The sequence below is a fragment of the Prunus persica genome, chromosome G6, assembly GCF_000346465.2.
Source record: "Prunus persica cultivar Lovell chromosome G6, Prunus_persica_NCBIv2, whole genome shotgun sequence".
Taxonomy (NCBI): domain Eukaryota; kingdom Viridiplantae; phylum Streptophyta; class Magnoliopsida; order Rosales; family Rosaceae; genus Prunus; species Prunus persica.
In genome coordinates this window covers 3657912-3681834 of record NC_034014.1, presented here as the reverse complement: position 1 = coordinate 3681834, position 23923 = coordinate 3657912, and the positions used below count along the sequence as shown (strand labels likewise).

The following is a 23923-nucleotide window of genomic DNA, read 5'->3' as shown; positions in this document are numbered from 1 at the left end:
ACTTTGAGTCTAACTTACCCCCATAGGCCACTTTTGACTGAATATGCAAGTGAATTAAGTTATTGCAAATGTAGGTGAATTCTATCTTGATACTTACATGCATCAATTATCTTATCGAGATTTATATATATTGGTGAAGAATTAAAATAATTATAATTGTGTAAGCGACTTGTAAAAAATAATTAAGAGTATTTATTCTTATTAGATTCGTTTCACTCATCTCCCAATATTGCTTGTATAATTAAAAAACAATTATAACTGTGTGTTTGAATGGGATTCACAATGCATAAACAAGGAGCAACATGGAGGATGGCTACCACTAGCATACGCATTCTAAGCAGTTATGAATCTAAATGAGTACAAGCTCCTGCAATGTAACAGCTTATCTTTGATTATTCTAAGTATAAAAGGTTGGGGGTTCACATTCATAACAAATATACAATGCACACAATGCAGGAGTATGGGGAGCGTGCTGATTTCTTGCCAGCCCATTAATAGCAAGCAAGCACATTAGCTTCTGTGTCTCAAAGTCAGAAAATCTTCACCTGCTCACACCTGCTCACATTTGATTTCTCCTTTCTCTTATTATTTTGACAATGCACTTACTTGCGCGCTTGAAATGTTAAGTTCGATTTCTCCCTCCTTTATTATTGAACTGTTCACAATTGATTTTTCGCTCTCTTAATATCGCTTTTTAATTAAGAAAAACCATTTACGGAATAATAAGAGAGGAGAGGGTGAATGTAATGATATATCCAACAAGTGTGATGGGGGACCATGTATAATTAACTGCAGAGTGGTGGAGGAGACAATGCATGTTTGGTAGTTCTGAAAGTCTGAATCTGCTTCTTCCAAAAGCAAAAGTTAAAAGTAGAAAGCCCACTCCACCCAGTGGGTGCGTTCTGAAAAGTTCACATGGGGGGTAGAAGAAGAGTAAGAAAGTAGGGTGGAAGCCACATGCCTGATTGATTGAACATAGAAGTTATAGAAGAGAGCCTAGAGATCCTCTTTCATTTCATGTGAACCAGTTAAGGTACGTATGTATTTGTTTGTTCATTTCTTTCTTTTGCTCAAACCCAGAGGCACAGAGAGCTGGCAAAAATCCCTGGCTTGGTCCAAGTTCTACAGCTTCAAATATGACAAGATCTAGTTGACCTACACCTGGCAAAACACTGTAATAGAACTTTCATTATTATTGTTAATGCAACTGTTTTAATAATAAATTTAGTAATGAGTTTGTTGATTGCATGTTCTTGTGCAGAGCTTAACACCCATTTTCTATTTATATTTATACATAATTATCTGAAGCCATTAAAAACATGAATAAATGAACTCTCTAAATCAGTATGTATCGGGTAGATGCAGCGTGTAGGGAGAAGACACAAACATTTGGTATAATAGGTGTTCTATAAATGTCGCTCCCTCACCATAAGAATCAAGCATCCATCAAATCAAGTAACACATGCATACAGATAGATCATGTAGTTTTGAGATGTTCCAAAAGTCCTACGATCCATCCAATGTAAAAAAGGATTTGTGTTTGAGAAACTAAAATTTTCCCTTGCGACGACGACTATGATGATAATGAAGTGGTACAACAGTCCCGTACAATTTTTTGGGCTTAAAATTCTCATTCACATGATGACGCACAACACATGCACATGTTACAGCTTTAACAGATGCAGAAAAACAAAAGCAGTAAATACGTAAAATAGCGGTGGGATTACAGATTTAAACAGATGCTGGAAAACAAAAGAAGTATATATGTAAAATAGCGGGAGATGCATATATCTAACCTCAAATATACATGCATGTTGCATGTAGAAGAGCGGCAGAGCCCGACAGATTTGTGAAAGGAAATAGGGTAAGTACCAAAGGCGGTAAAAATTTTCACATTAGAAAGTTAAAAAATTTTGCAAGGGCTTATAAAGACTTGGGCTACTCCCCTCATTGACAATTGATTTTGGAGTGAAACCTCAAACGTTCTCCACATCACCCAAAATGTGTTGTGCACGTGTTAGGCTTGAAAATTTGCCAGACATACGGGGGCGTGTGAGAATATGAAGGTAAAAAGTCTCAAATTAAAAAGTTTTGTTTGATGTATAGACCAATAGAGGGACATCGTTGAGATGGATTTGGGTTGCTATTGGAAACCTTTTTTTAGGGTAGGTCTAGACCAGCTCGGCCCATGGAATTTCGCCAAGAGCCATGTCAAGATAGTCTGCAATGGAAAGGTCACCACGAGTAGTCCGCATAAGATCACTGCGAAGCTGCAAAATACGATTGTGCGACTGAGAAGCGTAGCGGTTTTCCAACGAAACCCAAGTTGTACGAGCAGAACTTGACAGAGCAACAGTAGACAAAACAGTGGAAGAAAGAGAAGAATTCAACCAAGAAAGAACTTGTTGGTCTTGCTAGATCCAATCTTCATACGCAGGATTAACATATTTAGTGAGTTTGCCTTCAGCATCAGTCAGAAAGGCAGCAGGACAGATGCTAGAACCATCAACAAAAGAGAGAAGATTGTGACTGCGAAGTAAAGGAACGATCTTTGCAAGCCAGAGAGGGAAATTGGTGCGATCAAGTTTGATAGTCAAAAAATTGGAGATGTTAGAGGAGGACACAATGAGGACAGAAGAGCTCGAAGCAGCAGAAGAAGACATGAAGAGAGGAGAAAAAAAAAAAAAAACAACGAAGCCGTTAGACTCTGTGTTGCTCTGATACCATAAAAGAATCTTAGTTTTCTTATATTCCAAAAACAGATATTACAATCTATTTGTGCACAAGGTATATGAATGTAAACCTTTCAGTTACAACATAACGGAAATGTATTTACAACCTAATAATATCATAACAGCATAAACAATTACATGCTAGCATTCATTGGCTTTAAACCACCCGTTACTAGTCAGGACTATGGTAACTGCCTAACAAGGTTTATCAGTTTTCAGCGATTTTACACCTTCTTGGACTTGATCTCGTCTTTTTTCTTTTTTTTTTTTAATAAATTTAATTTTTTATTTTCTCTCTCAAATGAGTGGGCCTGTGCATTTGCAGCTTCTAATTTTTGACTTAAGTCCTTGATTTCAAGCTTCACCGATGATATTTCAGCATCATAACTATCTACTTTCGACTTAAGAAATTTGTGTTCAGAGTTGTTCCAGAGTCAGTTTCTTATTCACCCTCTATTCCGTATGAAGTCTGAGATCCAAAAGGGTTATTTTATTATTGTATTCTCCATTGTTTTAGTTTAAAATGAAAACAGAACATCCACTTCAACATCTACTCTCTTCAGATAAGACACAGGGCAACATATATTATTTATGTAACCTCAATGAAACAGCACAAAGAAGCTAACCAAGACCAAAATTTATACAGCACACATCTAATTCCAGTTGGTTGGTCAACTGCATTAGAAAAACTTAGCCTTCAAGTTCAACACAAACAAATATCAATAAAGAGAGTAACAGATTTGAGTACATGACCTACAAGAGAGAGATCAAAGACAACAGTCACTGACCTGAATTTCGTTAATTCTCTGTAGATCATGTTCGTTGTTCAACGGCCGTACAAGCATTCTCTATCTGAAAATAGAGCTCGAATGGAGGCTCGTATCTGTATTGGCCATTCATACTGTACAATTAGCACCTCCAAGCCGCGGCTATACTCGGTTTTTCCAATTTTTTCAAAAAGAAATAGTATAGCCGGCCGGCTATCCTTGGTTTATTAGAATTTTTTTAAGAAGAAATAGTATCGCCGAGCAGCTATACTTGGTTTTTAAATGTTTTTAACTTTTTAAAAAGAAATAGTATAGCCGATCGGCTATACCGTGCTTTCCCAATTTTTTAAAAACAAGCTGCAAATATTTTTGAGTTTTTTAATAGTATAGCCGCGCGGCTATACTCTACTTTAAATGTATAGCCGTTCGGCTGGAATAATTTATTTATTTTTTCCGGGAGGCAACACATAGATTCTACGAACTTTGGGCTGAATTAACAATACAAAGAAAGTCACTTGAAGCGTTTTAGGTACAATTGTTACCTCGAAAGTTAAGTCACATAAATGAAACACACACATAATCTAAATCTGAACAAAATCTCAGTTGCCAAGAGACTTCACCAGTAGTACATAGCATAATTATTGACATTATGGTAACATTCCCTGCAAAACAATGTTCAACAACAGTAAGAAACTCAGAGTATAAACTTCAAGGGGTAAAAGACTTATATATAAAAACTCATTCTGATTCTCAACAGGAAAAGAGAAAATCGAACCCAAAATTAAAACAACCTAACAGCTAGAATCATATATTTGACCACAATATGTTTCATAGGGGGTTTACATGGTATCAAAGTTTTGAAATCACTGCAAGTAGGTTTTGATGCTATAGGGGAACAGATTTGAGTTCATGACCAACAAGAGAGAGATCAAAGACAACAGTAAGTCACTGACCTGAATTTCGAAAATTCTCTGTAGAACATGTTTACTCCTTTCATTGAAAGCTCTTGCTCGGCTTGCAATACTATCATGCATAAGCTTGTGTCTCAATACTGACGATAAATGGCTCGAGGAAGATTGGAGTGCTGCATCTCGGATAAATTCTCTGGTTTCAATGACAGAGTTCAAGAAGGGAAATGCACTGAAGCAGGTATTGGTTGCACATCCTGCAGTTAAAGGGTTTACTGATAAGGATAGACCGAGTAACAGAAGAGATTCTTGTTCTGGTTGATTATTTTTGCCTCCGAACTGAAGAATTTCTTCTTTGTCCTGAAGCTATAGAAGCTGCCGCCACAGGCTGTGTTGTCACTGGTTTTTTCTTCTGAAAATAGCTGGAATCAATTCCAAACATGAAAAGTAAAATAAGATTAGTTGACAGCCAAATCATCCCCAAAACTTCAAACAACAAGAATTACAAACCTCACCTGCATACACTGGTTTTTTGGTGTAATTTCCTTGGAAAATAGAGGACTAACTTTATCATCATCTTTGCAGCTGTCACCAACTTCTAAACATTCAAATGCATCTTTGTGTAACCATGAAGCATGAGTTTCTACTCTTTCAATTCACACAGCGGACATTTCTGGAGGAGACAGTTCATGCAATACAGTGGCATTATTTCTGCTAGTATAATCCAAGGAGTCCCACATAGTTTTTGGCGCAGCCAGGTCAGGTTGCTTCTGAGAACTCAAGTTTAAGTCAACATTGCATTCCACAGTGCCACATGAATCTGCTACTAAGAATTCTTTTAGATAAAGTATTGTAAGTTAAACACAATGTGAATTGATAATGTTACTGGTTCAAAGGCATTCCTAGAAATTAATGAAGTCCTACCAGTGGGGATAACAGACAAGTCCAATTAAGGAAGTGATCTGCCTAAATGAGGGGTTTCTGTTGCTTTAGGATCAGCACTTGATAAAACTTGAGCTTCATCTCTTATCAATGTATGGGTTTTTCCTGGTTTACATAGAGTTGCAGCTTCAGAAGAGGAGTCTCTAGTATCACAACTTTTTCTTAAATGATCCATGCGAAGAACTTCAACATCCATTGCACTTTGAGCACTCTGGCCAAGTACTTCTCCAGCCAGTTGTAAGGCGTCACTGCCTGTCTTTTCGTCATCTTGAAGTTGTTCTTCTTTATGCATCAAACTGTCCCGATGAATGAAGTAAGCAATTCAAATATAAGAAACCAATAAGTTCTGAAGTTAATGTGAACCTACATTTTAGTTCCAGCGGCAGCAGATCCAGCACGAGCATATGTAAAATCAATGATCCGTAACAAAGAAATTAGATCGGTGATTACAAATTACATATACAGAAATGAAGTATCAGGTTAAGAATGCACATAATAGTGGAGTCAGTCAGCCACTCGAGGGCAACTAAGCACTAACAATGATGCACCTTTTATTCTGACCTTGTTTTTATACATATATGTATTATTATAGAATACATGTAAATGAGAATGTATTTTCCATGTCGCATCTTATTTTCTATTTCTCATTTCACATGATTGTGTTTGTGCTCATAGGCAGATACATTATTTCCAAATTGACAAAAGATAGGCTTCAAATTACATACCTCTCTGGAGTGCTTCAAATCTGCTTCATGATCTACTGAGCAGTTTTCAGGGGAAGTTTCTTCATAAGAACTGGTATTAGTACAAACAGAATTATTCAATTTGGTTATCAATGAGCAGCTATTTTCCACGGGCAGTGATTTCCTTTGTATATTAGACTCATCCATATCCTTTTTTCTTTTATTCCTTCGGCAGAAAGTAATCAATGAGGTGGTCAACTAGTTTCACGCAAGCTGAATCCCCACCTAATTTATCTAACTTATTTCTACAAAATGAATCAGTGTCTTCTAAGTTTGATGTATTCAATCTTGGCGAGCTACCATCACATTCAGAGCTGCTTTTTCTTTCAAATGCTGCTGCTGCTGATGATGATTTTTGTCTTACAAAATCAGCAGTAATTATAGCGGAATTCATCACCAATTGAGAAACTAACCTCCCTCCAACATTATTATCATCAACCAATGCTCCAGCATTAGCATTTGAAGATGAGCCAACTTTCTTGCCACTAGGCTTATTCCCATATGCATCCCTTTGGGAAGGAACCTCATCAAGACTTGTCAGAACGGTTTTAATTGGTATTTGTCTTGTGCCAGATACTTCAATGTGTTTCTTTTCCTTATGGGGCTTATCTAGGCATTGGAGATTGTAGGACTGAAGGCATTTTCCACAGTGCTTCAGGTTACCCCCGACACAGCACACAAAACATACATGGCATACCTGAAAGAAAAAGAGGCAGGCGAGACAGAATATAGCAATGACCTTAAAAATAAATTATAGGTCTAAGACAGCTAAGAGAAGATCTTCATAGAAACCTAAATTAAAGAACCAAATCTAAATGTTCATCTCAACTGGATACGCTTTCAAGGGTGGGTTGAATAGGGCACATTCTGGTGGTATCTGGTAATCCCTTAAAAACCTTTTTCTTTTCAGTATTTTTTTCAAGAACAAAATTATTAGAGGACAAATAGGGAAGGATGGATTATAAAATTATCTACATAAAGATGATTGACATACAACATATATCCCTATGAAACAAACTAAAAAATTTGAACAGGTTCCAACTTTCTAAAATCTCACCGCAGAATTCCTTTTGTAATGTTCTGATGAACGCTTATCAATCAAATGAACTTGCAAGTCTGGTGGTTTGCGTAAAGAAGTATCATCGGGAGCAACAAAAAGTGAATTACGGCACTCATGTCCCTGTACAGGATCTGTTCTTGATTGCCGCTTTCGCTTATACGTTAGCAACACTTTGCTTCCTGACATTTAAGCTTTCAAAAAGAAATCTTGCTGCAATTCCAAACACTTGGACCGCATTTTTCACATGAAATTTGTATTTATTCCACTATGTTCAGTCTCATTTCAACACAGAAAAACCTGCATATGTTAAGGAAGAATATCCAATTAACTAAACAGCAAGTCATGACTCATATAGTTAATACAGTTATGAGTAGCAACACAATGATAGCTGAAGGGCAAAAGACGGATTTTGACTACTCTGAAATAGTGAATCACTATTACGAGGAATGCGGCAAACAAAAATTGTACGAACTTTCTCTACCTAAAACACAGGCAGTGAGGTACAAGCATAAATGTCCTTCGCATATTAAAGAATAAGCAAAGCAAGAGAAGCTAAACGCATGCCATTCACAGAAATGTTTAAACTTCAGAATCAATTTGAATTCAAGTAGCCTAACGCATGCCATTCACAGAACCTTGTTATTGGCAACACCATAGAAACTCCATGATAGGACACTTCATCATTTCCTTCCACAGAAGACAGACACCAAGTCAGCAAATTATGTATTTTTTTCTTCTGCGCCATGTCGTCAGTGTGAAGAGAGAAGAATATAAGGCGCGAAACAGGGAGAGGAATGGAATTAGATGAATTAAGAGTCTCATGATCTCTTCTTCTATGGACCTGACTTGTGCTTCACTGCTTCGGCTTCCCAATCTCAAATTTGCAGATAAATTTTTTCAATTTCGGGTTTCAGACTTTGAGTCAATCGCAGTGTTCGAAAAGTCGGCCTAGGCGGGCGGCTAGGCGGCTAGGCTGGCGCTAGGCTGCTAGGCGGTGGCTAGGCTGCTAGGCGGTGGCTAGGCTGCTAGGCGGTGGCTAGGCGGGCGCTAGGCGGTGGCTAGGCGGCTAGGCGGGCGCTAGGCGGCTAGGCGGTGGCTAGGCGGTCGCTAGGCGGCTAGGTAGTAGCTAGGCGGGTGCCTTGGCGGATTGGGTCTTTTTTCGGTGCCGAACCCGGAGGACGAAGCAGTGACTGCGAGAGAAAGTTCCGTCCTCTGCGAGTGCAAGCTTCGTGTTCGTATGAAAATATTTAAAGAGTATAGCCGTTCGGCTGTACTTTTAAAATATTCGAATGTAATTAGAAAGTATAGCCGTGCGGCTGTACGTTTATAATTTCTATTTATAGAGTCGAGCCTTGCGGCTATAATGGAAACGTATCATACAAAAGAAGACGTATCATCCAAAGGAAACGTATCGTACATGGTCATTTCAGAATCCTCATGGTGGTTTTGGATTATTAAGCATATCTTATTACGTGGGCTTCTTCTTGTTCTAGCAATAGTATGCTGATAAAATTGCAGAAGCCTCAGGAATATGATTTGATGTGGTAGAAATAGACCAGCTTGACCAAATGAGAATACGGTATGCTGATTATTTGCTGATATGCTCTACGTTTTACTTGTTTGGCAGATTGGGGACCGAAGGTTGATGTTGTTGTTTTTTGTTTTCTTGACCTTGCTTCAAATTATGAACCCCCAGATTCACTTGCGGAGTTGCTTGAAGCTGGTGAACAGCCTGTCTATATTGGGGAAACAACATCTCCATTGTAAGTTAGCTCGTCCAGAATTATCTCCACCACAGGAGTTCTGCACCAAATCCAAAAATGCATGTATTTTCAACAAATAGAATATGGTACATGAGAGAGAGAGAGAGAGAGAAATAACTTTAACTCTCACCATCAGCTCTGGTAGTAGAACCTTGCATATCTGCACTCGTCTTGGACACATCAAGCTCCATTATCTGAAAAGGACCGAAATCAGTGCCAGTGCATAAACTGATTCTACAAATATTAGGGTCTCACCACTATTAGAAACTCCTGCATGGCTATGCAGGTATGCTTTCCTACCTCAAGAAAAGAAATTGCAGCAGCAGCATCAAAATTTTCAGCTGGTTATTGTTCCGTAGGATTCTTTGAACATATCAGTTAATCGGTGCACATCCAGCATAGGTTTGATACAGTTTACACATAATGGTCAAAAGAAATCCTTCATCAAGCTGTAGTAGTTTACTTTTCTCGACACCTACAAAAGGTAACTTAGAAATTAAGCATTTGCTTAACTATTTTATTAAAAAATTAAAAAATACACATTCGGGCAGGTATGGTTTTTTCACTACAAGAACCGAAACTAGAACCAGACTAAATCAGTCCGATCTGATTTTTGGTCAACCCAATTCGCATGAAGAAGTAGCATCTCCTTATCGGTAAAGAGGCAAGTAGTGTCCTTTGTTTTTTTGGACAGATTCGAGCTGACTTTTGTTGGGTTGGTTCTTCACAAACCAACACCAAGAACTCATTGCAAAGATAGAATATGGAGAGCAGTGTCACCACTAGTCCCTGTTGGAAATTTAATATTAATTAATATTAATTTTCCTATTTGAATGGAAATTAATAAAATTCATTGGGTTAAAAGACATGACCCTTGGATTAAAGACATCTTCACATGGGAGGTGACAACTCTTCAAACCAAGGGATGCATTGTTTAGGATGACAACTCTTTAGACCAAGGGATGCATTGTTTGCCTTTTCAGATTAGGATACCTTTTTGGAAAGGGTATTTCATCATATATAAATAGAGCAATCCTCTTGCAGTTTTATTCATTCAATTTAATTCTCTACATATAGACTTTCATATATAGAGAGCATTAGAGTTTTCATAAAGAGAGGTTCCTGCATAATTTGGTTCTAAGTTCCTTGTGAATTGCAGTGCTTCTTTCATAAGAAGGAGAGTTGTTGTATCCTGGAAGGCAAACGCTAGTGAACCATAAGCACCAGTGTGGGGAGTAATTAGTCTTAAGGTCAGAGTGTCCAACACTTGCCTCGACTCAATTAAGGTTCTTCTAATTCAATTATCCTTTGTAAAAATCTGTTCTATTTGCAGTATTTATATTGTTTATTTTATAGCAATTTAGCACTCTTTTTTCCAACAGTTCCTTATGCAATCTCTCTCACAATTTTACCCCTTGGTGCAAGACATTGGTGAGAGAGGTTTGCAGAGTTATTACTAGAGTCTCTATTGTCCCTTTTTTATTTTTTACTCTGGTTATTACTCGTAAAAAGAATTTAGCACTTTATGTTTAATACTCTATTATACACATACGTATGTATTTTTCAATAATACATCCATGTTCTGTACATACGTCTTAAAGGCTCTTCAATATCTACTTCGGATATGTTGAAACTTACAATTTAATATCTATAAAGTATAAAATAATTCAACTAGGAGGGTCCTTTTCTTTTAATTTTTTTTATTAACTCGTATAGCCTTGTGGCTATACCTTTAAATACAATGTATTTAAAGAGTCTAGCCAGGCGGCTATAACAGAGGTTTCTTTTTAAAAAAAAAATAGTATAACCGCGCATCGATACTTATTTTGACACATTTTTATTTTAAATAAATAGTATATCTGCGCGGCTATACGTATTTTGACACGTGAGCAACTCATCGATGGGGTCTTTTTAAATTAAAAAATAGTATACCCGATCGGCTATACTTGGTTTTTTATTTTTTATTTTTTTAAATAGTATAGCCGCCCGGCTATACTGAACCACCATCTTCTGATTGGGTGTGCTTTAGAGGGCTCGTAGTACTTCTAGACCCCTTGAGCGTTTCCCGTGGGAAGCAGTCTTTAGCTTGATATGCATTGCTGTTTCATTCAGCCCAACAGAAGTCAACTCGCTGGAGTGGAGTGAATCAAGTTTTGCCTGTGCAGCTTGTAGCTGAAGAGTCAGGGAGTCTGCCCTATTGTTTGCATCTGCATGTGCTGCACGCTCACTGTCCAGAAGGCCTTGAAGGACGACAGTACTAGACTAGTTCTCTGCTCTGCTCATTATTTGATTTTAATAGTGATTCTGTTTCCTTCTCTCTTTCTTCAACTCTTGCCTTCAGAAGAGCAACTTTCGAATGAGCCCCCATCTCTGATACACGAATTCTCTCTAACTCATCATCTAAGTTTCTTTTTTCCCTTGGCAAACTTCCAATACGCCTCTCAGCCCTCTCAATTTGGGCCAATCTTTCCATTTTCCAATAACTTCTGCATCTCACTAGTTTCCTTTTGAGCGACATCCGATCGAGCTCGTGCTTTATATCGGCAAATATCAGTCGCTCTTGTGACTTGTTTTTCAGCGATTTTACACCTTTCTTGGACTTGATCATGTCTTTTTTTTTCTCTCTCAAATGAGTGGGCCTGTGCATTTGCAGCTTCTAATTTGTGACTTAAGTCCTTGATTTCAAGCTTCATTGATGATATTTCAGCATCATAACTATCTACTTTCGATTTGGCAGTCTGCAAAGAATGTGTAATAGTCAAGTACCACATCATTGATACATATATTGAAAAGAAAAGCAAACATTTGCAAAATAAGGATTCTTCTTCATCCCTAAACATTTTCAATGATTTCCATAGGGTTCTATTTCCGATAACTGAGTTCTTACATAATGCCTATGAGCTTGTAGATAATCAGATATACACATCCATATATACTGCAACAAACTATTTGTTATCACAAAGAATTCAATTATATATGAGGCAAGAACAAGGTTCTTATCTTTTTCTTCAGGATTTTTTGGACTGTGAAAAGCGGACTTACCTCAAGAGCATAATCATATGCTGTTCAGGCAACCATCTTCTTCGACACTCTGCAGAGTAAGATTAACACAATCAAATGATGCCTAAGAAATTTGTGTTCAGAGTTGTTCCAGAGTGAGTTTCTTATTCACCCTCTATTCCGTATGAAGTCTGAGATCCAAAAGGGTTATTTTATTATTGTATTCTCCATTGTTGTAGTTTAAAATGAAAACAGAACATCCACTTCAACATCTACTCTCTTCAGACAAGACACAGGGCAACATATATTATTTATGTAACCTCAAAACAGCACAAAGAAGCTAACCAAGACCAAAATTTATATAGCACACATCTAATTCCAGTTGGTTGGTCAATCGTTTATTACACATTCACTACTTCCACTTTTTTCCGATTAGAAACTAAGATTCTGCTAAACTTTTATACACAAGGAAAATCATGAATAAAAACTAATAATTCAGAGCCCGTTGCAAAATACCACCCAATAAAGAGAGCTCAAGGAGTACATAAACCTGCCATGAAGAGGATATGGTGCGGGACCCGTCATCATAGTTGCCTCAACTTGCTTCGGCCTTGTTCTTTGAAAAACAAACCTTGTCAATGCGTCTAGCCCAGATCTGAATTCAGACCGTAATTTGTCCAACTGCATTAGAAAAACTTAGCCTTCAAGTTCAACACAAACCAATATCAATAAAGAGAGTAACAGATTTGAATTCATGACCTACAAGAGAGAGATCAAATACAACAGTGGGTCACTGACCTGAATTTCGTTAATTCTCTGTAGATCATGTTCGTTGTTCAACGGCCGTACTAGCATTCTCTATCTGAAAATAGAGCTCGAATGGAGGCTCGTGTCTATATTGGCCATTCATACTGTACAATTAGCGCCTCCAAGTCCAACATACATTATACATAGATAACATGATTCAAAAGTACTCTTTTGGAATAAATAGTAGTGCTCAATGTGCCTAGAATGTCATAAATAGCTAACAAGCGTAACCTAAAAGCAGAAAATGCCAGTTTAACAGTACATGTATGAATTGGCAAGCAAATTCTTGAAAACAAAAGGTCAAGATTGCTCTCTCTCTCTCTCTCTACTACTACTACTACTACTACTACTACTACAAAAATGCAGAAAGACGGATTTCGACTAGTCTGAAATAGTGAATCACTATTACGAGGAATGCGGCAAACAAAAATTGTACTAACATTCTCCACCTAAAACACAGGCAGTGAGGTACAAGCATAAATGCCATTTGCATATTAAAGATTAAGCAAAGCAAGAGAAGCTAAACTCATGCCATTCACAGAAATGTTTGAACTTCAGAATCAATTTGAATTCAAGTAGCCTAACGCATGCCATTCACAGAACCTTGTTATTGGCAACACCATAGAAACTCCATGATAGGACAACTTCATCATTTCCTTCCACAGAAGACAGACACCAAGTCAGCAAATTTTGTATTTTTTTCTTCTGCGCCATGTCGTCAGTGCGAAGAGAGAAGAATATAAGGCGCGAAACAGGGAGAGGAATGGAATTAGATGAATTAAGAGTCTCATGATCTCTTCTTCTATGGACCAGACTTGTGCTTCACTGCTTCGGCTTCCCAATCTCAAATTTGCAGATAAATTTTTTCAATTTCGGGTTTCAGACTTTGAGTCAATCGCAGTGTTCGAAAAGTCGGCCTAGGCTGGCGCTAGGAGGCTAGGCTGCTAGGCGGTAGCTAGGTGGTCGCTAGGCGGCTAGGCGGTGGCTAGGCGGGCGCCTAGGCGGCTAGGCGGCTAGGTAGTAGCTAGGCGGGCGCCTAGGCGGATTGCGTCTTTTTCCGGTGCCGAACCTGGAGGACGAAGCAGTGACTGCGAGAGAAAGTTCCGTCCTCTGCGAGTGCAAGCTTCGTGGAGTATAGCCGTTCGGCTGTGCTTTTAAAATATTCGGATGTAATTAGAACGTATAGCCGTGCGGCTGTACGTTTATAATTTCTATTTATAGAGTCGAGCCTTGCGGCTATAATGGAAACGTATCATACAAAAGAAGACGTATCATCCAAAGGAAACGTATCGTACATGGTCATTTCAGAATCCTCGTGGTGGTTTTGGATTATTAAGCATATCTTATTACGTGGGCTTCTTCTTGTTCTAGCAATAGTATGCAGAAGCCTCAGGAATATGATTTGATGTGGTAGAAATAGACCAGCTTGACCAAATGAGAATACAATATACTGATTATTTGCTGATATGCTCTACGTTTTACTTGTTTGGCAGATTGGGGACCAAAGGTTGATGTTGCTTCAAATTATGAACTCCCACATTCACTTGCGAAGTGGCTTGAAGCTGGTGAACAGCCTCGAAACCATTAAATTAAGCAGCCTTGAGATCTGCAGAGAGGATAGGATTTCCATCAAGGTCTTCTGAGACAGAAATCTTAATGTATTTAAAGAGTATCTCCGCGCGGCTATACCAATTTTGACACTTGGGAGCCAAATCGCAAATTTTTTAATGGTATAGCCGACCGGCTATACTCGGTTAAAAAAAAATTACAAATTCTATGCCCGCGCGGCTCTACTTGGGTTTTAAATGTTTGTTAAATAGTACAGCCCCACGGCTATACTTATGCTGACACGTGGCGCCTAATTGAAGGGTCTTCTTTTTAAAAATAGTATAGCCGGGCAGCTATAACCAGTATTTATTTTTAAAATATTACTTATTTTGACACGTGATTTCTAACTGTCCTGTCTCTGGACTAAAACCATTGAGTATCTTTTGTGGCTTACGATGTAACTAACTAAAAACACTAATCACATCGTTGAGTCTAGAGTCTTCCGAGTTAGTTTGCTGACTGCGGGTATCCTCATCTCACTTGATTACTGAACCACCATCTGATTGTATGTGCTTTAGAGGGCTCGTAGTATTTCTAGACCCCTTATTTACTCTTGCTTGCCTCCAGAAGAGCAACTTTCGAATGAGCTCCAGATATAGATAAATTTAATCCCTCCAAAGCTGCTCCATCATGCAAGAGCAGTTTCCCATGCCAAATATATATATATATATAGGTTTACGCCTCCTAATTCAAGGTTTTATATAGGTTTCCCATCCCTAATTAGGTTTTATGCTTTCCTTCTGTTCTCCTCCTAATTCAAGGTTGCTAGTCCCTGCGTAGGTCTCTTCAACGCCTTACGCCTTTCTAGCAACGGCCAACGAGCCTATCCGACAGCTAGACAACTCGATGACTAGTGAGTAAAGAAAACTTGACAGAAAACCAGAAAATTAGACTTGCAAAACCTAATTAAAACCTTCAGACTATCAACTCTTCCAGGGACTTTTGGCTCTGATACCAGGTACTGGCCCGGCCTCTTAAGAGCAAAATTTTAAAATTTTAAATCAATTTTTAGCTTTAGCTTTAGCTTATGCGCAGCAGGTAGTGTAGAGACGTAGAGAATAAATAGAATAATTATCATAAATTCAAACATACAAAGCCAAAACCAGGGATAAGAATATAACGAAATTAAAAATGATATAAACGATAGCATTAATATTTAGCAAACTTACATAAAAGTAAAAGGGCAGTAGTGCTTAACAGAAGCATCGCAGAAGCAGCACTTTGAATATAAAAACAATCAAACACTCACTTAAACACTCAACAGTACAAAGTTTATTTTGAGGCGATGGTTTTTCGATGATGTGCAACTGAAGAGAGGTCCTCTTTTTAAAGCCTCGAAGCTGCTGACGTGTCAAATAAAGACAGTAAGTCACAAAGCAGCCTACAGTATAGCGGCATCTTCACTTTGAGGATTCTTGCTGAACTTTCCCGAAACAGTCAAAAGAAAAGCAAACTTTTACAAAAGTGAAAGCAGAGTTAATGCAGAAGAATCTTGCTTTAACCAGAGGAAAAATAAAGCTAAAATAACAGGAAAGCATAAAATTACAATTTACAAATTGTCTTCTTATTAGACAGAATATCACTGAGGCCCACCATAAAGATCCGGATGATAATTATCCAGCATGTCTCCATTAGCAAAAAGGTCCACCTCATCTTCAGACTGAGTGGCAGATGCTGATGCCATGGATTCGTCATCCAGATCCAGAATCTTGAGGACTTTCTTTTTCAAGTCTTCTTTAGAAGATGATGATCCTGGCTGGTCTATCAACAGTTGCAGTCTTGGAAAACACTTAGGGGGGGTGTATTCAATTAAGATTTTAAAAGATTTAAATGGAATTATAAAGTTTATAGAGTTAAACATATTTCAATTGATTTCTATAAACTCCACATAGAGTTTGATTGAATTCCTAGATTGATTTTAATGGTGTTTGTTGGAGTTTTATCATAGATTTTAAAAGAGTTGATTGGAGTTCTAAAATGTATTTTTCTTTTTTCTTTTTTCTTTTTCTTTTGGGGTTATTTATCACTTTTCTAGATTTTCAGAAGAGAAAAGTATGGAATGAAAAAACTATGGTACAACACTCATACATTCCACTACTATGTATTATTTAAAGAAATGTGGAATGAAATGAGTGAAATTTTTTGAAGAAATTTATAGACATATTTTAGGTTTCTTTAAATTTTTTTTAAAAAAATCACACAACGGCTAATTTGAAAAAATTGATGCATTTCAAAACAATTATATATATATATAATTATAACAATAGGACCAATGCGCCGATTAATAAAGAGTTGATGAATCATTTGAACGAATAATTTAGTTGAGGGACCAAAATGCAACTCGAGTATAAATTTAAGGACCAATTGAGTAAATAACCCATCTTTAAATATATTCGAATATTTTCTCATTTCTAAATGATCCCACCTAACACTTTGACTCCACATGGTTAACAACATTCAACTTCAATTTATGTATGGTTGCACCAAGACAGACTACAAAGACCAACCATCTATAGGTAGTTATGTGGCACAGATAAGATATTTAATTAAGGAATAAAATTATATGGCGATTCCTGTTCATCAATTATCACTTTTTGTAGTTTTATGGTCTAATGGAATCAAATTTAGAGGGTGCACCCACTAACACATACATAAATAAATGTGTTTTTTTTTTTTTGGATAAATACTATGAGATGTCCCCACACCCGAAGAGTGAGATTAATCTCCGCTCGGAGTTCGGCTTGCCCCTTTAACACATATATAAATAAATGTACATCTTTGTATATGCATAAACATTGGAATGCAAATATACAACTTGTCTTTCCAGTTCTTGCAAGTTGTTTGATACCAAACCTGCTCAAGTTTCTTTGAACAGTAACTACCTTCCCAGGGTCTTCAGGAACCTGAGACATCCACATGGAGTGAACTAAGTTTAAAAGCATAGAAGGAATTGGAACCAGTAAGACTATAAGAGGCAAATGAAAGTTTGCACACACTGAACATAGTATATTAGCTAGCTAGAACAATTTATAAAAGTTCCAGGACCTGCAAATATAGTCTGGCTGAGTGAACTGACATTAAGCCTATATGTGCTAAAACGAGCACATTCAATTCAAGCCATAGGAAACGAAACTGTTTTACATCCCTCAAATCTCTCATAATCAGTGAGTAATGCAATCTTGAAAGAGAGAACATGCTAGCTATATAAACTTCATGTTCTACAACAGTAGCTCTCATGGCAACAATCAAATAACACATGTGCAGACAGATATATCATGTAGTTTTCCATTAACTCGTGCACGCAGATATATCACTATTCATTTGATCCATCCATTTGATGTGGAAAACAACCGTGTTAGAGAAACTAATATTTGCCCTTACGACGACGCTGACTATAAGGACGGTTTGGTACGATGACCCCACAAAATTTTCTAGGCTTAAAATTCTCCTTCACATGATGGCACACAACACAGGCAGAGGAAATTTCGCACCAATAATTGAAACCATAATATTCTGCAGCCTCGAGATCTGCAGAGAGGACTGGATTACCAACAGGATCTTTTGAGATGGATACTGTAAACACTGCTACACGGACGTAACCCCCTTCGGGTTAGCCATCATATCTCGTACGCACATTTGCATAATAAACGAACCACATAGCCCAAGTAACAATGTTCAGGAATTAAGAAAGGAGAAAAGATATCGCCAAGTTCATGTAGCACCCGATGCCGCTGGGGCAACCCATCGCCGTTCAACTTCTAAGCAACAAGCTCTTTACGGTCCCGAAGCATGCCAATGAGAAAACCCTGCAACTCTGCAACAACCCAAAAGCTCTCAAACCTCTCACTATTCAGGACTTTGCTTTTTATTTCCGACCATTTCTCTTTGTGAGGGCCAAAAGCGTATGCAACATTATATCTCATAAAAAAGACCTTGTGGTCCCAAGTAAAGTGATCACCAGCACCATGTGGTTTGAAGAAAGGGGGATAAGGGAGATCCTTCCAGGATTGTTGACAGGAATCGAAAACCTTAAAAAGGGGTGGCTCAACAATTAGGACCATCATCTTGACATGCAAGAACATAGGTTTTGTCCTCCAGATTGAACATGATTTTGTTCCCAAGTATGATCCTAGGATCAATCAAACTGGGAATGGTATGCCTCTGACAAATGCTCATCGATGGGCCTTGCTCATCTGTACTGTCATGAGTGAGATCATAGGATTCAACATTTGACCTAAAACCCGTGCTTTCATAGTCAATGAAATTACCATTGTTAAAAAATCTGGTGTTGAATTCACCCCACACCTTATAGAATTTGGAACCCACGATTCTCTGTCTCCCTGCCTCCTTTATGTGGGGTGTTTCGGAGAACATATTCTTGTTCCAACGACGGGAGTCCCGCCAATCAGTCGATCCTACTCAATTAGCATTGACAGACTCCCCATCACAAGATCAGCTTCATCCCAGCTAGGAATTAGTTTACAATTGATTCTGTAATATATGAGATTAATTACACTTACCTTATATTACTTGCCTTCTGTAAATAGACTTGAGAAAGTCTAACCCGTGTACACCATATATACAGCTGATAATACAAGAACAGATCATCTTGGTCTGTGCAATCATTCTTCACCTCTGTCTCTCATCTCTCTTCCCCTTCAGTTTATTATTCTTATATGGTATCAGAGCTCTTTAGAGCTAACCCTCAAAATATCGATCCTACCCAAAACAATGGCCACCACACCTAAATCTGGAGAATCAAGCAATATTGATATGTCAAAACTGATTTCTGAAATGTCAAAACTTTCCTCACCTCCATTCTCATCCCATCCTTTGCCCATCTCTTTCAATATCTCATCGTTGTTTCCAGTTCCTATGGATCGCACCAACTACTTGAGTTGGAAATCCCAATTTGAAGATGTATTGGAGATGCACGGCCTTGCAGCAGTCGTCAAGAACAACACAGACCCACCCAAAGTGCAAGAAGATGGATCTGTGCACCCAGAGTTAGCCAAGGATAAACTGGTCCTGAGTTGGATCAAAGCAACTTCCTCATCTTCCATCAAGACACTTCTCATCCCTTGTACCACTGCTCATCAAGCCTGGACCATGCTAGCCAAGCGCCTCTCACCTCTTGCTAGTACCCGTGTACGGATTCTTCGAGACCAAATTCGCACTCTCAGAAAGGACAACAACACAACAGTGATTGATTATCTCAATTATGCCAAATCACTCTTTGATTCCCTCACACAAGCTGGTGCAACAATGGATGACGATGAACTCATCAGTTATGTTCTGGATGGTCTTGGTCTTGAATACAAAGAGTTAGCCACAACACTTCACATGCATCCAGATATTGATTTCGATAAATTCTATGATCTAGCTTTAAGAGAGGAACATTTACAGAAAAGAATGTCTCTCACTGCTGCTTCAGGGGTTGCTATGGCTGCTGATCGAAGGTCCACTGAGCGCAACTTCAGTCCAAACTCCACTGGTCACAATCCAACTCATTCCTATGGTTCTGGGAGAGGACGCGGGCGCGGCAGAAACTGGAATCAAGGACACAATGGACGTGGATCAGGGAGAGCAAATCCTTGGGAATCAACCCAAGGGAATTGGGTTCCATATCCACGTACTCAGTCTCGCGACCAGCAGCATACTTCTGTTGCTCCTTCTCATGCAACTCTTACTGATGGACGCCCTCCACTTCTTCCAACACCACATGGAAATTCCCCAAATACCCAGCGGGCTGATGTCATATGTTTTAGATGTGATAAGCCAGGCCACATAGCCCGTTTCTGCCCAGACCGTAGGCCTCATGCATACATGGCAGAAAGTACCTCAAATCCATCTCAATCAACTCATGATGTGGCGAATCTCAATTGGTGCTTTGATTCTGGTGCTACCCACCACATGACAGCAGACCCAACTTCTCTACCACATGCCCAACCTTACACAGGTACTGATACAATTGTTGTTGGAAATGGGAATCAGTTAGCAATCACACATATTGGCCATACACAATTAACTGGGTTGCATAAGTCCTTAGAACTTAATGAAGTATTGTGTGTGCCTGCAATTCGAAAAAATTTGATATCTATTCGACGTGTCTGTCGTGATAATGATTGTTTCTTTGAGTTGGCTGCTAATGGTTTTTGTGTCAAGGACAACAAGACGGGGACGGTACTCCTTACTGGCAGTAGTTCTGATGGCCTTTATCATATTCAGACAACCTCACATATTGCTTGTAAGATGGCATTCTATGGAGAGCGCACAACACAGGACGTGTGGCATGCACGACTTGGACATCCATCTCATTCCGTTTTTTCTACATTGTTGAATAAGTACCATTTACCACTTGATGGTACACTTCTATCAAATAAACATTGCCATATTTGTCCATTGGGAAAATCATGTCGATTGCCTTTTGAATGCAGAAAGTTTCATGCTCAATCTCTATTAGCACTTTTACACCTTGACTTGTGGGGCCCTGAACCTGTTTCCTCAAATTTTGGATATCGTTATTATTTGTCCATTGTCGATGATAACACTCGATTCACTTGGTTATATCCTTTGGCAAAGAAATCAGATGTTCTTACAACATTTATTCCCTTCAAAAAAATGGTGGAAAATCGGTTTAGCTCCAAAATTCAACAGTTACAGATTGATGGTGGCGGTGAATTTACTAGCAGATTATTCATGAATTTTTTAAGTGATCATGGCATCTCGCATCAGATCTCCTATCCATACACTCCCCAACAAAATGGGGTGGTGGAAAGGAAACATCGCCACATTGTTGCAATGGGCCTCTGCTTGCTAGCCCAATCTCATTTGCCCTCTAGCTTTTGGGTTGAAGCCTTCTCAACTGCGGTTTTTCTGATTAATCGCTTACCAACTCCTCAGCTTGACAACTTATCTCCTTATGAGAAATTACTTCATCGTCCACCGGATTATAAATTTCTCAAAAGTTTTGGGTGTGCCTGCTTTCCTCACATGGTGCCATACAACAAGCATAAGTTATCCTTTAAATCTATTCCATGTGTGTTTATTGGCTATGATGATCACTATAAAGGTTATCGTTGTCTTGGTCCCTTTTCAGGTTGTATTTATATATCCCGGAACGTGACTTTTGATGAGACTAGTTTTCCTTACAAGCAGCCCCAGAATACATCTACATTGCACTCTGGTGGACTTTATTCTATCCCTCCACCCGATCAGGCCACACTTACAACCCAATCTGATCTAGGGCCTAGCACCTACTCCCCACAAATTCAAATTCCAGATTCCCTACCAAACAATACTCCCCAAAGCCCATCACTGTCCACTACCTCATCTAGCCCGCCTGGCTCGTTCTCACACAATACAACACCCCAAGCGATTTCCTCTCTATCTGACCCACGCACCCTTTCACCTACGAGTCCTTCCTCATCGCCATCACCAAAATCCACGCACCCGCCCTGTGAATCGGCTTCTCCATCACCAAAATCTACAACCCCTCAATCACCAAACTCCACGACCCCATCATCGTACACTACCTCATCCCACATGCTTTTCACGAACCCACCCTCTGAATCAACTCCTCATTCTTCACCTATTGACCCATCTATTTTTCCCAATTCTCCAGATACACCAAATCCTCCCCAAAATTTCAAGTCTCTCAACTCCATCATTCCTTTCGGTACTGAAACAAAACCGCTCTACTCTAAGACTAGCCCTCATCCCTTACCTCATGCTCCACTTGCCGAGTATTCTGATCCCATGTTCATTGAACCAACAAGTTTCACCCAGGCTTCCCAATCCTCCCACTGGCGAGCTGCAATGAAGGATAAATATGATGCCCTCATGAGGAATCAGACATGGTCCTTAGTTCCTGCAACCTCATGTATGAATATTGTGGGATGCAAGTGGGTCTTCAAAGTTAAACGGAAAGCAGATGGCTCGATTGACCGATATAAGGCTCGCCTTGTTGCCAAGGGATTCAATCAAAAAGAAGGCTTTGATTATGAAGAAATATTTAGTCCGGTAGTCAAACCAGCCACTATTCGCACTATTTTATCTCTAGCTGTTTCTTATAATTGGTCACTTCAGCAACTTGATGTTCGCAATGCTTTCTTGAATGGGTACTTGCACATGAAACAACCCTCTGGCTTTCATGATTCCTCTCGATCTCAATATGTTTGTCGCCTTCATAAGGCTCTCTATGGCCTCAAACAGGCACCTCGGGCTTGGTTCCAACACCTTAGTACCTTTCTTCTTGCTCAGCGATTTGTTCACAGCCACTCTGATGCTTCCCTCTTTATTCGCCGCTCTTCTTCTTGCACGATGTATGTTCTCGTGTATGTGGACGATATCATTGTTACTGGGTCTGAACCCCAGAGTGTCCATCAGTTTATTGATACATTATGTTCCACTTTCGACAGTAGAAGAATGGGTGAGCTCAATTTTTTCCTAGGCATGGAAATTACTCGGTTTTCTAACAATTTGTTTCTCTCTCAGACAAGGTATGCGTTTGATTTATTGAAACGGTTTAATATGACTGAGTGCAAATCATGTCTTACACCATTGCCCTCTGACACTCGATTGTCTTGTATGGATGGTGATCCCTTGCCTGATCCATCCAACTATCGAAGTATGGTGGGTGGCCTACAGTATCTTACCTTGTCACGGCCTGATATTTCTTTTGCCGTCAACCAGGTGTGTCAGTTTATGCACAACCCTCGCACTTCCCATCTTCAAGTTGTCAAGCGCATTTTCCGGTATATTAAAGGCACGCTTGAGCAATGGCTCATCTTTCACAAGTCTAATGATTTCACTTTACGGAGCTTCTCGGATGCTGATTGGGCTGGTTCAGTTGATGATCGACGCTCTACCACTGGTGCTTGTATCTTTCTCGGTCCTAATCTTCTCACTAAAGAGAATCATGATGCATATCATGATTCCACACAATCAGCCCATTCCATGAAATCAGTCGATCCCACTCAATTAGCATTGACAGACTCCCCATCACAAGATCAGCTTCATCCCAGCTAGGAATTAGTTTACAATTGATTCTGTAATATATGAGATTAATTACACTTACCTTATATTACTTGCCTTCTGTAAATAGACTTGAGAAAGTCTAACCCGTGTACACCATATATACAGCTGATAATACAAGAACAGATCATCTTGGTCTGTGCAATCATTCTTCACCTCTGTCTCTCATCTCTCTTCCCCTTCAGTTTATTATTCTTATATGGTATCAGAGCGGGTTGCCCACGTGTGAAAACTCAACGGCCACACGTGCTCCACGTCACCCAAAATGTGTTGTCCACGTGTTAGGCTTGAAAATTCGCCACACGTGCGGAGGCGTGTGAGAATGTGAAGGTAAAGAGTCCCACATTAGAAAGTTGAGAAACCTAGCAAGGGCTTATAAGGAGTTGGGTTACTCCCCCCATTGCCAATTGGTTTTGGGGTGGAACCTCAACTTCCTTCAATTCTCTGTCTCCCTGCCTCCTTTACGTGGGGTGTTTCGGAGAACATATTCTTGTTCCAACGACGGGAGTCCCGCCAAAGGCTGTCCCAACCATGGAGGTCCGAACAATGGCCGTCCC

General features: G+C 39.1%; 1 long non-coding RNA gene across 6 annotated transcripts; it reads right to left on the bottom strand.

Annotated features, from left to right (window-relative positions):
• LOC109949892 lies at window positions 3975-8138 on the bottom strand. Of its 6 annotated transcripts, none has more exons than XR_002272211.1 (7): window positions 7788-8138; window positions 7150-7449; window positions 5717-6789; window positions 5332-5645; window positions 4923-5227; window positions 4453-4829; window positions 3975-4161 (listed from the first exon to the last, which is right to left on the bottom strand). It is a non-coding gene; the product is annotated as an uncharacterized LOC109949892 (long non-coding RNA). The 6 variants fall into 6 exon arrangements; XR_002272212.1 differs by having other exon boundaries at window positions 5332-5712; window positions 6075-6789; XR_002272213.1 differs by having other exon boundaries at window positions 6075-6789.